Source organism: Falco punctatus, assembly GCF_963210335.1.
Source record: "Falco punctatus genome assembly, chromosome: 10".
In the NCBI taxonomy this organism is placed as follows: Eukaryota; Metazoa; Chordata; class Aves; order Falconiformes; family Falconidae; genus Falco; species Falco punctatus.
Window position 1 is genome coordinate 11238826 of NC_137590.1, and position 5335 is coordinate 11244160.

Genomic DNA, 5335 nt, shown 5'->3' on the forward strand with positions numbered 1-5335 from the left:
CAAACAGAGCTGTGGAGTAGTGCTCAAAGACAAAGCCTATTAATGAAGAATTTTAATGCAAATATCCTCCAATTTGAAAGTGACAAAGCCCTCCATGTCAGTAGCAGAAACGCTTTTATTTGGAGGGCATGTATACTTATTCCACCAGGTGCAATACAAATATAAGTGCATCCATCAGGTGCAATATAAAGAAGTATCTCATGTAAATACTTAGTTTGAGCAAAAAGCAATTAATCTACTCAAAACCAAATAAAACTCCAGGAATTATTGAACAGTATCTAATTTCAATTAAGATTGTTCATGCCTTTCAAGCACAGAAATCTGCATAAAGCTGTAGCTGTAAGTGCCATTTTATAGAAAGAAAACATTATTGTTGCGAAAACAGATATGCCACTCACTGTTCACAAGTCACTGGATAATTACAGCCACAATAAGATGACAGCTCTACATTTTGCTACAACATATAATGGTTCTAACCAGGCCATTGGGTTCCTTTCATAAATGGAAATTCAGGAACTCAAATTAACATATTCTTGATGTGATAGACTTTAGCAGGTTTTTTTGAAATGAAGCCAGAGTCTATAGTGTCAGGGGGACTTTGTTTACTTAAGTCAAAGTAATCATAAGAAAGCAGTCTACCACTCAGGCTGCCTACATCTGAAATATTATTTAGAAACATTAGCAAAAGACACTGAAGTTATGTTTATAATCTCCTCTATTAGACTTCCACACCTAATACTGCAAACCATGGAGCAGCAAACGCAGAAGTGCCAGTACTAGTTAGTACATTTTGGTAAACATTTTCAATGCAAGAGTCTAAGCATAGGTACACAAACAGATATATAAACATGCCAGCAATCAGCTTCATTTTCAGCAGTTCTGACCACCGACATTGGAGGGGAAGAAGCAAGATCAGTGTAGCTGAAAGAAAATAATGAAGCTTCTTTTCTAGTTTTCAGATGTGAAGATGGCAGAGTGTGAACTGCAGGCCTTCAGAAACATAACCAGAGAATATGGACTGGTACACACCACTGTGGGTTTCCTTAGGGACATTAGCATTCTCCCCTCCCTCACTGTTATTATCTCCCATCAGTGCAGAGCATTTGCTCTATTTTCCAGCCATCAAAGAGCCTAGTCAGAGCACCGACAGTTGCCTCTACAGACCTGCCAGACATCCAGCAAAAGCTGTAACACAGCAGGAACGTATGGGACTTACTGATCACATACTATTTTGCAACACAGCTCTGGGACAATTCCCCAAATCACTAGCATGTGCTATTCACAGCACATGTATTACACTGCATTGTCTGAACTTCTCAGACAGAAAACAGCATTTACAAACATCTATCCCAGCAGGACACAATGAAATGAAGTTGCACAGCCCCCCATGCTATAGCTGTTCCCATGAAGAAAGAATTACTATCTATAATGCCCATCTCTTCATAAGAAAATGTATTTTTGTTATAGCAGGTCTTTACAGTTGCTAGTTTGTTTCAGAAGTGTTCAGAAAACAAGTACAAAAGCCAAAGCTTCATTTACTGACAAATGCTTTTCAACTTGGAAGCTTTTAAATCACAAAGGTGAAAAACAGTCATACTTTTTCATTTGCATTGTTGCTTTCCCATTGACTATGGCGGTTACTACCATTTATGATAAAGTACAACATTATAACATGGGATGAGGGCAGAACTGGATGAAAAGTCTTCCAAGCACTTTTATGCTGCTACACACCCAGGTCTGCCAAAAGCTGAGACAGTCTTTACCTGGCTAAGACCTCCTCTAGGTCCAGCCAAGCAGATCAGCTTCTCAGTGACTGTCCTGCCCAACCACAGTATTAGGTGTTGCAGTGCCCCAAGCCAGCTCTGCCTACGCTTACCTTGCCTGTATGTAGTACAGTAAAATAGCAATAGAGGTTTTTTTACATCACTCCGTACTTCTCAGAGGGGATTCTCATCTGCCTTTTGGGAGCAGGGATGGGGTTAATGTCCTACCTGAATAATGCAGAGCTCTTCACAAGATCAAGGATTTAGATCTAATTGTGATTCTGTGATGAATAATATAAAATAATTTGTGGCCTAAGAACTAGCGAATATAAAAATACTCAAAATACCCTTCAAAAAAGTAAGCTGCTGCTTTAATTTTCCTACCCATTCTTTGATGAAAGGCAGAAGACCAGTCTCTACTGGCAAGAGCATTAAGTGTAATGAAACCTGCATAGTTGATAACATAATGCTGGGATTAGGAACATGATCTAGGTCTGGCCTTGTAACTGAAGCTGAAAATTACAGAGACAACCTGGTATAGAGTATTGTAAAGCATAAGGTATTTTATACCTACATCTTTAGCACTTAAGCCAAAGTATCATCTAGAATAAAATCTCAGCACATTCAGTGGGAGTAGAGATGCTCATAAACAGCACTTACAAACACACAGAGCCCAAAAAAGAACAGGTTTGTTCCTTTTCAAATAATTTCAAATATTACCACACAGAAAGCTATTGTGTGCTAATTTGGATGATTTTCTCCATAAATAAGCAATATAAAAAGGCTTAACATTTTCATATGAGTGTAGATGCATGAGATTTCCAGAAACCAAAAATTAACTCATCTTGAAAACTGTGAATGACATTAACAAAGCATCACTGCATTACACAAAGTCTTTTGCAGCAGTAGATGTTTAAGATATTCACCTACCCTAGGTTGATCATTTCAACTCAGGCATCACCTCTTCCTGTCTCCATTCTGTCTGCTGCCTTGATTGCAGAAGCACGACTGCTTGTGTAGCGGTTCTGTGAAACAGATTAAGAAAGCAATCTGACTTTCTCTTTCTGCAGTCTATTTAAGCCAGTTTAGTTCCCTGACCTATTTTGCAGAGCAGTACCACCTATATTTGTGTCAACACAACATCCTAAGGCTGTAGCTTTCTAAAATCTTGGACCTAGCATTGCACCACCCTCCTCCAAACCCTCACACATTACCCCATGATGTGCCAGTGGAAGCATTTGTACAGCTACACAGAAAAACTGTATTTGGGTTAAAGCATCTTGTTTTCCACTTGGTTAGTTTTAATCCATACCAGTACCTCAGTCTGCATCAGAACATAGCACCACAAGCACTTTTACTATGTGCTGAGCAAAGGGACTACAGGGTCTGAAAAAAAAACAAGACTGAAATTACTTCCCCAGTGGTAGGGTGATGCCTTCTGAAACTCAAGATAGTAATCTGCAACTCTCAACAGTTGAATAGTTGGATAATTCCTAACTGGAAGAAAACAGGAAGCATTAGGATTTCAGCATTTATGGCCATACCCAGATTAGAGTTTACCCATTTTAGAAGATCTGAAGCACTAAGGTATTTAGTGTTGATTCTATTTAAACATGTATTTTGAATGATGTATTGTCTACTTCAACATTTGCTATGTAATGACAAATGCTGCTGTACATAGCTACAAGAATCAGACTTTCAGCAAATGACTTCTGAATCTCAATGGACCTGTACCGCTAAGTTATTCAGTACAGTTATTAACTCATTAAAATCCTATTTCACTTCTTTTCTCATAGTGCAAGCACAATTCTAATATTGTCCTGTGCTCATAAGAACCTAGTAAGACCTAAAACTACTCATCCGAAAAATAATAAAGTACAAAAATAATATTATAGTCCTATTTTAATATCAGTATAAGAAGTTTCACTCTTTCTTGATAAATGCTACTAAAGTTTAAATCCTGACACACAGAAAAATATGAATTTGATTGTTTTCATTAACAAATTACTTTTTTCACAGAAAGCATCAAGGCTGTAATGAGAGGGCTCCTGAAATAAATGTGACTAAGCAGCAGGACTTAATTAAGTGGGACAATGAGTAAGCATCTACGGATGTGATAGGAGACCCAGCTGATTTAATTGCTAGTCTAATTATCGTTAGAGAATCAAGAAATGGCATGTAAGTGAAATATTCTATTTGTTGATAGTTTAATGATTTTTAGAGACCCAGAAGAGCAGTATTAATTTCTATTTTAGGAGTACAGAAGTTTCCTTGAGTTTTTTTCTTCTCTTACTCAAATAGGGGTCCTTAGTACTTCTAAAATGACCAATAAATGTATATACCGCCTTCTCATACTCAAATATTTAAGGCCTTTAGATCCTTTTCTCTATAAAAAAAACAAATAAAAAGCTATCAATTAAGCATTCAAACACACTACCTATAAACCACTCAGCTCAAGTCAAAACCTTTCTGCATTTATTTTATAATAACTGTCCAATGGTGTGAAAGAGTCACATTAACTATTTACTGCGTGTTTGCACAAGCCAGTTTCCAGACAAAAAGAAAGGGATCAGGGAACTATTCAAACCCGTAAGGGCAAAAAGCCAGTTGGCTACAGTAATTGTTGAAAACTTTTATAAAGCAACTGCAAGAAAATAAAGTTACCAAAAAACTGATGGAGAGCCAAAAATATTAATTTATTGGAACACAGTGAACTTTTTACAAGCTGTAAATATTTTTGGGGTCCTCACATATAACCCATAAAGTATGTCGAGGTCTTTCTCAGGACTTCTAATATTAGCATGTAGTTCAGAAACAGTATCTACCAGAAAAAAAAAAAAACAAAAAAACCAAAAAAAACCAGAAAGACACTGTACATCACAGGGGCAGTGTTATTTCCCACTAAAATTAACAAAAGATAGTTTCCAAGAGGAACTAGGAAGTGTAGGAAGTGGAGATAGCAGGTTAAATAACTAGGAAACAGGAGCAAACAGCCATCATAGCACATACTATGGTCCATGCTTTGCACAGGTTAACAAGCTGATTCTTCTCAAAATAAAATAATTAAAAAAAAAACCCCGCAGCATCCTTCAACCATTTTACATGTCCATTACAAAGAATTAAAAATACTGCAAGTTTTTGGCTGTTGAACAACTCCCTTGTCCAAGTTTAAAATAGACTTTTAACAACTCAGTAACCTGAAAGGTGTCCAGCTATTTGTTTTCTTCTGAGGGGAGCCTGGCTAATCGGTAAGTTACAGAGTTTAGGCAACACCTCTTCCTCTGAAATATGGCTAACTCCTTGAGCAACGCAACAGCTGTTCATCAGCTTAATCCAAAAATCCTTTCCTACTGAATAACATTAAAAAAAAAAAAAAGAAAAGAAAGAAAGAAAGAAACCCACAAAAAAAAAACAAACCCAAAACCACTCCAAGACACACACCAGGAAAAATCAACTGACAAGACCAAGTGCACTTCCCCGCGGCCGGGGAACGCCATCACCTGAGGGGGCGCGCGCCTGCCCTTCCCGCCCTTTTGTCGCCGCCGCTCCCGCTGAGCAACGCGCCAGCGGCC

General features: G+C 37.8%; 1 protein-coding gene across 1 annotated transcript in view; it reads right to left on the bottom strand.

Moving 5' to 3' along the window:
- Window positions 1-5335, bottom strand: part of ANKRD60 (ankyrin repeat domain 60) — a gene marked incomplete at its 5' end in the record, with an annotated part of 278951 nt that overhangs the window by 243776 nt on the left and 29840 nt on the right. Inside the window, 1 exon segment of the mRNA XM_080405899.1 lies at window positions 2694-2788.